Source organism: Bos mutus, chromosome 16 (genome assembly GCF_027580195.1).
Source record: "Bos mutus isolate GX-2022 chromosome 16, NWIPB_WYAK_1.1, whole genome shotgun sequence".
In the NCBI taxonomy this organism is placed as follows: domain Eukaryota; kingdom Metazoa; phylum Chordata; class Mammalia; order Artiodactyla; family Bovidae; genus Bos; species Bos mutus.
The window spans coordinates 73,474,735-73,485,773 of NC_091632.1; the positions used below are offsets into that span (position 1 = coordinate 73,474,735).

Below are 11,039 nucleotides of genomic sequence, written 5' to 3' on the forward strand. Positions count from 1 at the left end.
GAGAAACCACCAACCTTTGGGAAACTTCTGGAAAAAAAAATGATGCTAGATGAGGCATGTTTTTCTCCTGAGTTTATTTAAAACTCAAAGATGGTGATAGGTTTTTGAAGGGTATTAACCACCCTCTTTCCTTCTCAAACAGTATTTTACTTCCACCCACTCAACACTTTTTTATAAGTAAGACCACTTAGTCACGGAAGAAAAGGAAGTAACCAAGATTGGCAGTTGGTTACTTGTTTCATGTGTTAGAGTCTCAAGTGACTTCAACAGAGATACAAATTTGCAGCTGAAAATGTTACTATGGTTAGGAGTTTCTTTTCCTCCAACCTTCCACCTGAAGAAAAACCCTCCCTGTGAGATCTTGCACACAAAGCCCCCTGGCAGCTCCTAGAACTGATGCAGTAAGGAGCACTCCTCATGGAGGATGGGGACTAGGGACTGGGAAGTCCACTTCATTTATGTAGAATGCTGCTGCTGCTGCTACTGCTAAGTCTCGTCACTCGTGTCCAACTCTGTGCGACCCCATAGACGGCAGCCCACCAGGCTCCCCTGTCCCTGGGATTCTCCAGGCAAGAACACTGGAGTGGGTTGCTATTTCCTTCTCCATTGCGTGAAAGTGAAAAGTGAAAGTGAAGTCGCTCAGTCACGTCCGACTCGTAGTGACCCCATGGACTGTAGCCTACCAGGCTCCTCCATCCATGGGATTTTCCAGCAAGAGTACTGGAGTGGCTTGCCATTGCCTTCTCCATTATGCAGAATAGTGACTCCTTAAGTCTGACTCCCTATGTCTCCTGCCAATCGGTCCCACTGCTGTATGCACCCACGGCGTCCTGCACCTCCTCCTGGCGTTCACCTCAATGCATTTTAAGTGTTACAAGTTGTCACTGTTTTCAGGCAGGAGCTGTGCCTGTCTTATTCCTCCCTTTCCACAGCATCTAGCAATAGATGCCTAAGAAATCTTTCATGATTTCATGTTTAATGATTGTGGTATATTCCCTAGACATTTGCAGAATAAATCAAGTTACTTTTCACATGCAAGATACTTAACAGAGCTCCTCTTCTCCAGAATTAACAATTCGATGTCCTGTGGCAACTCGTCCTGACAGGTCCTATAACACATTCCATTGCAGTCATGTTACCCAACATCTGTTTCAGTGGGTCTAAAAAATATTATAGAGACCCAGAGCAGGGAATTCCAGCAGAACACAAGGAAACTGTTCTCTCCCTTGAGCTCTCTTCCCTCTCAGGGTGTATCCTCTCCTTATTTAATCACATAACATTTTTGGACTGTTACATTGTTTCTGTTCATTGTCATGTAAAAAAATTGAAAGAAATGCATCCTATTATTTGAATCTAAATATAACCCCACTCCAGTACTCTTGCCTGGAAAATCCCATGGATAGAGGAGCCTGGTAGGCTGCAGTCCATGCGGTCGCTAGTAGTCGGACACAACTGAGCGACTTCACTTGCACTTTTCACTTTCATGCATTGGAGAAGGAAATGGAAACCCACTCCAGTGTTCTTGCCTGGAGAGTCCCAGGGATGCAGAAGCCTGGTGGGCTGCCGTCTACGGGGTCGCACAGAGTCGGACAGGACTGAAGCGACTCAGCGGCAGGAGCAGCATAAGCTTTAAGTGTATGCCTGCTAACTTTTTCCTGTTCCTATTCCATGTTACTAAGAGCACTGTTTACTCTTGATTCTCTCCTTTCCCTCTTGAGATGCCCCTGTCCTCCCCTCACTGTCAAAAGTGTTAGTGTCATGTGTACCTGAAAAGGACTAGAATTGAAGGGAATGATCATGCTGACAATAGAGACAATTTTTAAAATTTGTCTCTAACTTGAGAGAAATCAGTCCCTAACTATGCCCAGCATGGATTTGAGCACAGCCCTGTGTACAAGACTCCCTGGTAATGCCAATCGGGCAAGAAGCATCACTGTCTTCCTCCCTCAAAGAGTCCATCCTTCCACTCAGTATGATCCTCCCCCTTCTACATAAACTCATAGATGAGGAATATGAGCGCCCAAAAGTTGAAACTACCTGATAGCCAAAAAGTTGAAACTGTTTATACACGATTGCCAAGCAGGTGTTTTCAAATCCATGCTAACCACTTTCCTATAAAGCTACATTACTTTTTAATACCCACTTGTGTTCCAGGTTTCCCCATCAAAGCTCCACATTAGAACTGATGCTTATTTTCCACTATTTCCTCTCCTCATTCCCTCTTTGCAATCTGTTACTCAACCCCTGCATGTCATGCTCTGAAGTGTCAGTAAGATTTTTCTTTTTATTCATAGTCCAGGCTCAATTTATTCACTTTACTTAAAAAACACCGATGGAATTCTTACCCTGTGCCAGGCAATATATTTATAGGTGTTAGAAATATGATTAATTTATCTATATCCCCATCTCATTCTAGAAAGTAATATGATATACAAGTTTACAAAAGAGAGAGTGTGAGAAAGGAGAGAAGAAAGGAAGGTAGAAAGGAAGGGAAGGAGGGAGAGATGATATTAAAATAGGAGCAAATGGCAGAAAATTAAGACCAAGGCCATAAAATGGAATCAGGAATTAGGTTTTAAGTCCATCCCATGAAGATCTATAAATTTCCTACAATTGTATCAGAGTTAACTTGAATTCTTTTAGTCAAGGAAAAATGGGAAAACTTGATCAATTTCACAATCAAAAGTGTATCTAACATAAAAACACACACACACAACTAGAATTGCTCAGAAGTACCATTCTTCTTAGCTTTCCTGGTGGCTCAGAGGTTAAAGCATCTGCCTCCAATGCGGGAGACCCGGGTTCGATCCCTGGGTCAGGAAGATCCCCTGGAGAAGGAAATGGTAACCCACTCCAGTATTCTTGCCTGGATAATCCCATGGATGCAGAAGCCTGGTAGGCTACAGTCCATGGGGTCGCAAAGAGCTGGACAAGACTGAGCAACTTCACTCTCACCATTCTTATTGGTCCTAAAAGCAGAAAAGCATTTTTTCTCAAGCATCCACATAGAAATAGAAATGATTAAGAGTCCTTCCTCTTTGAAAAAATAAAAATGATACTGTGAGTTCCTCTCCAACGACTTTCTTATGTATTTTTCCTTTCTCCCAGGCATTCTGTTTTGACTCACTTCCTGTTCACTTTCAACCCACTGCACTGAAACTTCTATCCTCATGACTTCTTTGAAACTGCCTGACAACTTAAAGTCAACCTGTCCTGTGACTTCACACTTATCCTGCTCAATCTCCCTTTTCCCGTCACTTTCGGGCTATGACCAGAGCAGTTCACACAGAAAACTACCTTGATGTGTCTGCTCCCGTGAAGAACCTATTGAAGACCAACCTCATCACACCCTAACTCGTCTCCCAGTTTCCAAGGTGTTCACATCCAGCTTTATCTCCCACAGCAGAGCTCACATCCTCAAATCCAATCAAGAAAAATGGTGTGGTTGACCCCAACCCCTATATCTCTCTCATCTTTGAAGGATTCCTTCATAGGATTCCTACTCACAGGTTCAACCCTGCCTCCAGGCTCTAAGAAACGCACACTTAAAACAAGGGGATTTGTAGATTCCACTGTGGTACGTTGGCCTGGTCTTGCTGCTTACATCCACTCTGTCGAGAGCACTTCTCATCTTTTCTTCTGACCACTAGCACCTCACCCTGCCTTAGTTTTCTCTTGTTGAGCCCCAGGCACCAGGCGCTAATACTAACTCCACAAAGATCCCCCCTGACTTCCGACCTTCCTGGGCTTCAGTGTGTCGGCTGCTGCGTCACCCTCTGTTGATGGCTAGCCTCTCCCTACCTGTGCTTCTTTTGGATCCTCGAGTAGTTGCCCAGTATGCGTTCTCCCAACAGTCAAACATCCTGGTGCCACACCAACCACTTCTGAGATGACCTTGATTTCATGTTCTAGCGCTGCCTTAGACTTGAGTCCACTGATTCTAATTCCTGAACTTCAGTCTGGCCCATGCTATAAGCAGACAAACTCAATCTCCTCCTTACAGGGTTCACACAGTAATTACGGGCCCACATATTTTCTTTGTTTCTTTCTTTCCCAGCTTTTAATGAGGTATAAATGAAAAATAAAAGTTGCGTATACTTAAGGTGCATAATATGATATTTTCATAAACATATACATTGTGAAATAATCACCACAATCAAACTAATTAACATATCCATCACTTCCATATTTACATTTTTGCTTTTCTTGGTGGGCACCATTGTGAGCTACTCTCTTAGCAAATTTCAAGTACATAATAGAGTATGATGATTATATATAGGCACCAGGTGGTACATTAGCTCTCCAGACCTTATTTATTCTACATAACTGAAACTTTGAAGCTTTTGATCAATACCTCTGCGTTTCCCCACCCCTCAGCTCCTGTACCACCATTCTACTCTCTGCCTCTGAGCCCCATTTTTTTCATTGTCCCCTAACTTTAGGATGGTATACTTCCATCCTGCAAAGCTAAATCTATCCTTCAATTATGACTTCAAGTCCTACTTCAACAAGAGCATTCTAACTTTTCACTAGTACATCATTCTGAACTTTATAGTAGTTACAATCTGTACTATCTTTATCCTCCCAAGGATATAACACAATTGTTGCTAATAACATTGCAATTACATAACAAATATTTGAATTCAGCATAATTGCATTTCAATATTCACAATAATTCAAAATATGAGAGTCGTGTGGAGTTTTCATAAAATAAATTACAAAATATTGGACTATAACTTTGACCTAAATATATAAGGAAGATATTTAGGAAGACAGAAAAATAAATAGATAGGTCATGACCTTACATGATGGCAAAGCTATGGAAAAATTTTAGCTCTCAATTATAGTTCAGTTCAGTTCAGTTGCTCAGTCATGTCCAACTCTTTGCAACCCCATGAACTGCAGTACACCAGGCTTCCCTGTCCATCACCAACTTCCAGAGCTTGCTCAAAAAACACATGCCATCCAACCATCTCATCCTCTGTTGTCCCCTTCTCCTCCTGCCTTCAATCTTTCCCATCATCAGGGTCTTTTCCAATGAGTCAGTTCTTTGCATCAGATGGCCAAAGTATTGGAGTTTCAGCTTCAGCATCAGTCTTTCCAGTGAATATTCAAGACTGATTTCCTTTAGGATTGACTGGTTTGACCTCCTTGCAGTCCAAGGTACTCTCAAGAGTCTTCTCCAATGCCACAGTTCAGAAGCATCAATTCTTCAACACTCAGCCTTCTTTATGGTCCAACTCTCACATCCATGCATGACTACCAAAGCTTTGACTATACGGACCTTTGTCGGTAAAGCAATGACTCTGCTATTTACTATGCTGTCTAAGTTGGTCACAGCTTTTCTTCCAAGGAGCAAGCATCTTTTAATTTCATGGTTGCTGTCACCATCTGCGGTCATTTTAGAGTCCAAGAAAATTGAGTCTGTCACTGTTTCCATTGTTTCTCCATCTATTTGCCATGAAGTGAAGCATGACAAGTGAAGCTCTATTTGCCATGAAGTGAAGCTCTCAATTATATGCCAGCATAAATTCTATTCTGTTGTTGCTGTTTATCTAAAGAATGTATGTTAAGTAGACTAAAGACAAACTGGGAAGAGTAAAATAAAAGCCATATAATGTAAATGGATTTTAGATGAACCGCTTTAGGTTACATTCTCTCTTGAGAGATTGAAATAGTTGTTTCAGTATACAGGTGTTGTGACTTTCTTGTACATTTAAAAAAAATATTCAGCATCACGTGACCAAATTTGCAACAAACTATATTTATTTGGTATTTTTTAACAAACATGAACAGCTAAAATCTGCTTTCAATGGATTAACAGGAAGGAAATATTCCAACAACATAAAATAAAATGAGATGACCAGCTGGATATCCAGGCTCTATCTTGTTTTATAACTATAGGATTCAATAAAATACTAAATCACCTGTTGCTAACAGATTCTTGAGATAACTTTCATTCCAATAATATGTACCCTGTATGGAAAGCAATGGACTGGACAATGCTTAGTTTATGGTTTCTAACTTTATTTCAAGACTACAATATTTATAATTAGAGCCTAGATTGTGCCAATATATAGCTATGTACCTAAAACAAGTCACTTAACTTCTCCGACTTTATTCGCTCAGTTGTAAGATAGTGATAATATAATACCTTTTATTCTACAAGACAACATTATGAAAAACATATGAGATAACGTATTTAAATGTTGCACAATGTTTAATACATAATTTAATTACTGCTTTAAGAATAAATATAACCACCTAAAAATTAAACATTTTGAGATTATAGTCATTCAACTTGAAATAGCTAGAATTTTACATTAATATCAGGTGATTTCTTTCTGCCTTGGTTACCAGTGAATGGCCAAGCTTGTTTCTGTAAATAAATGGGCACTTGGATGTTTCTAAAAAATACATGTGGCTCAAGATGAGACTTCTTCCGCTTTGTGGTCTCACATGTCTGACCACAGCAACTATTTTTAACCACGGCCTATGCTTTTTAGTGACATCTAACGCCACACAGGAGAGTCATCCTCCTCTTTGAGACATAGAGGTGTATGTCTCACACAGAGTCACACACATAGAGTATGACGTGTGACTACAACGTACTTCTTTCTTTCTTTATCATTTTAACATGTGTTTCTACTTTGATAATTTTGAGACCATTCAGATCACCTTACAACACTGAGGGAGACACAGAGCATTGCTTCCTCAAGTCTGTAAAGTTCTGATATGAAAATGGGTTAGCCAACTGTCCTTGACCTAATTTATTTAACAGATAAAAATATTTCCAGAGAAAGTTTATGAAATGACAACAAACTGCCATTATTTTCCACTCTAAAAAAAAGTGAAAGTAAAAGTTGCTCAGTTGTGTCTGACTCTTTGCGACCCCATGGACTGTAGTCCGAAAGGCTCCTCTGTCCATGGAATTCTCCAGTAAGAATACTAGAGTGGGTTGCCATTGCCTTCTCCAAGGAATCTTCCCAATCCAGGGACTGAACTCAGGTCTCCTGCACTGCAGAAGATTCTTTACCACCTGATCCACCAGGAAGACCACAACCAAGTCATTGTAAAATCTACATATAAGAAGTGAATCAAAATCATGGGCAAGCCAATGCCTACTATTTTCAGGGGAAGGTATAGATATAATGTAAATGGTTCTGTTCTGAACTTTAATAATACAAAACAATTCTATATTACTCTATTTCTAAGAATCAATACAGAAATTGTGCCTCTATTTTAGTGCTGTTACATGACCAAGTAAGAAAATAACATCAAGAAAATTAAAAATACCAAGGGAACATTTCATGCAAAGAAGAGCTTAATAAAGGACAGAAATGGTATGGACCTAACAGAAGCAGAAGATATTAAGAGGTGGCAAGAATACACAGAAGAACTATACAAAAAAGATCTTCACGACCAAGATAATCACGATGGTGTGATTACTCACATAGAGCCAGACATCCTGGAATGTGAAATCAAGTGGGCCTTAGGAAACATCACTCTGAACAAAGCTAGTGGAGGTGAGAGAATTCCAGTTGAGCTATTTCAAATCCTAAAAGATGATGCTGTGAAAGTGCTGCACTCAATATGACAGCAAATTTGGAAAACTCAGCAGTGGCCACAGGACTGGAAAAGATCACTTTTCATTCCAATCCCAAAGAAAGGCAATGCCAAAGAATGCTCCAACTACCACACAATTGCACTCATCTCACACGCTAATAAAGTAATGCTTAAAATCCTCCAAGCCAGGCTTCAGCAATACGTGAACCGTCAACTTCCAGATGTTCAAGCTGGTTTTAGAAAAGGCAGAGGAACCAGAGATCAAATTGCCAATATCTGCTGGATCATGGAAAAAGCAAGAGAGTTCCAGAAAAACATCTATTTCTGCTTTATTGACTATGCAAAAGCCTTTGACTGTGGAAAATTCTGAAAGAGATGGGAATACCAGACCACCTGACCTGCCTCTTGAGAAACCTGTATGCAGGTCGGGAAGCAACAATTAGAACTGGACATGGAACAACAGACTGGTTCCAAATAGGGAAAGGAGTTCTTCAAGGCTGTATATTGTCACCCTGCTTATTTAACTTACATGCAGTGTACATCATTAGAAACACTGGGCTGGACGAAGCACAAGCTGGAATCAAGATTGCCAGGAGAAATATCAATAACCTCAGATATGCAGATGACACCACCCTTATGGCAGAAAGTGAAGAACTAAAGAACCTCTTGATGAAAGTGAAAGAGGAGAGTGAAAAAGTTGGCTTAAAGCTCAACATTCAGAAAACTAAGATCATGGCATCCGGTCCCATCACTTCATGGCAAAAAGATGGGGAAACAGTGGAAACAGTGTCAGACTTTATTTTAGGGGGGCTCCAAAATCACTGCAGATGGTGATTGCAGCCATGAAATTAAAAAACGCTCACTCCTTGGAAGAAAGTTATGACCAACCTAGACAGCATATTAAAAAGCAGAGACATCACTGTACCAACAAAGGTCCGTCTAGTCAAGGCTATGGTTTTTCCAGTAGCCATGTATGGATGAGAGAGTTGGACTATAAAGAAAGCTGAGCACTGAAGAATTGATGCTTCTGAACTGTGGTGTTGGAGAAGACTCTTGAGAGTCCTTTGGATTGCCAGGAGATCCAACCAGTCCATTATAAAGGAAATCAGTCCTGGGTGTTCCCTGGAAGGACTGATGTTGAAGCTGAAATTCCAATACTTCGGCCACCTGATGCGAAGAGCTGACTCATTTGAAAAGACCCTGATGCTGGGAAAGATTGAGGGCATGAGGAGAAGGGGGCAACAGAGGATGAGACGGCTGGATGGCATCACTGACTCCATGGACGTGAGTCTGAGTGAACTCCAGGAGTTGGAGATAGACAGGGAGGCCTGGTGTGCTGCGATTCATGGGGTCGCAAAGAGTCGGACACAACTGAGCGACTGATCTGATCTTACCTGATGGATCATGAAGTGCTGAATTCTAAGTGCTGGGGTATAATACGACCAACACAAGGAAAGTCCTAACCTCGTTGGGCCAATGTGTGAGGGTGGGGAGGAGGTGGGGGAGGAGGGGGAGGAGGGGAGGGAAGAGGTGGGAGGAGGGGGGAGGAGGGGGAGAACAGGAAACAGGGCAGGAGAAAGGAACCGTAGAAGCAAAGAAAGAAAAAGAACATAGGCAGAAAGGAAAACAATTGGCAATAAATGCTAAAATAAAAATGTGATGGGATTAAAGACAGAACAAGGTGGCGTAGAGGTTCACCTGTGTGTTCAGGCAAAGTCCCTGTGATAAGACAGCCCCCGGCCCTGAAGGAAGTGGAGGAGGTGAGCTTCGCTTGTTTCTGGGAAGATCATTTCAGGGAGAATGACGACCAAGTACAAAGGGCTCAACCTTCCAAGCAGGGTTGATGGCGCGGGAGGAATATTATAAACTCTCCCGTGCTTTCAGGAATCCAGGTGCTGAGCAATGTGCTGGGCTGAGTCTGATGAAGAAGCATGTATGGCCGAGCCTCCCCACACTCCACGTGACGCAGGAGCAGTAGAGAACTGCCGGGGTCTCTAGGCGGCCGGGCTCCAAATGCTTCAGGAGGGTCTCTGAGTCTCAGAGGAGCATGAGAAGAGCCGGAGAGCTGGACGGAACTTAGCGGCAACCTGCCTGCACCAACTGAGGACTCGACAGGACTGGGGATGACTAGATTATCGATGTGCCTGGACCACTAAGGATCAGAAGGCAGTGTGGAGGGATGCCAGAATGGACAGAGGACCTAAGTAGGACCAGCTGGGCTCTTCTGCTCAAAACATGCCAACGGGCCCCAAATGAAGTTGCTTATGCCAAGGCCCCTGTCACCAAACTGAGACTTAATTAGCTTTTGCGGTGGTGGTGGTTTGGTCGCTAAGTCATGTCCGACTCTTGTGACCCCATGGACTGTAGCCTGCTGCTGTCCCAGAAATGCAATCTGGTACCAGTCAGTCAGGAGAGGAGCCACCTGATCAGCACTAGTGAGGTCGTCTGTCTGATGACTCCTGCCAACTCTTGTTGGAAGGTGCCCTGGAGGTAACCAATCTGCCTTTTTTCCCCCTCAAGTATAACTTCCTTGTTCCTGTTTCCTCCTTCCTATAAGTCTTTCATTTTGTTCAGTTCCTTGGAGCACCTTTCTATCTGTTAGCTTAGGTGCTGCCCAATTTGAACCAATTTTTGCTCAAGTGAACTCTTAACACTTTTACTAAGCCTTGGTTTAACACTCTCTACCCTGAGGTCACAGTTCTATGATATCCCCAGAAGAACCAGAGATTTTGAAATAAAGTTAGGTGATATGAAATTTCAGTTTCTCGAATTCATGAATTAATGAGTTGAAATCCATATTCACTCAATTGCTGAGGACATGAGAATGCAAATATACATACAGATATGAGAATACACACTTGGCATGGAATATGTATATTGCCTGCCAAGTTTTTTGGGTTTTTTTTTTTTTTGGCAGTGCTGCATGGCTTAAAGAATCTTCGTTTCTTGACCAGAGCTTGAACTCAGGCCACAGCAGTGAAAGCACCAAGGTCTAACCATTGGACTGCCAGGGAATTACCCAAGGCATCTTTTTCCTTGCTGTATTTTCTCTATTAAGGTTATCTAGGCTCTGAATACAGAGAAGGCAATGGCACCCCCCTCCAGTACCCTTGCCTGGAAAATTCCATGGATGGAGGAGCCTGGTGGACTATAGTCCATGAGGTCGCTAAGAGTCAGACACGACTGAGCGACTTCCCTTTCACTTTTCACTCTCATGCATTGGAGAAAGAAATGGCAACCCACTCCAGTGTTCTTGCCTGGAGAATCCCAGGGACGGGGGAGCCTGGTAGGAGGCTGTCGATGGGGTCGCACGGAGTCGGACATGACTGAACCGACTTAGCAGCAGCAGCAGGCTCTGAATAGGTCATCAGCCTTGCACAGACCAAATTCTGGATGTCCTCAGTAAATAGTATCCTGCTGTAATTAAGAAAATTGATTATAGCTAAGAAACTGCTATGAAGACATGTGGAGTC

The 11,039-nt window shown here is 42.3% G+C and overlaps 1 non-coding gene across 1 annotated transcript; it reads left to right on the forward strand.

Moving 5' to 3' along the window:
- The first annotated feature begins 2,750 nt into the window (after positions 1-2,750).
- TRNAW-CCA (transfer RNA tryptophan (anticodon CCA)) lies at positions 2,751-2,823 on the forward strand. The gene has a single exon. It is a non-coding gene; the product is annotated as a tRNA-Trp (tRNA).
- Positions 2,824-11,039: the final 8,216 nt, after the last annotated feature.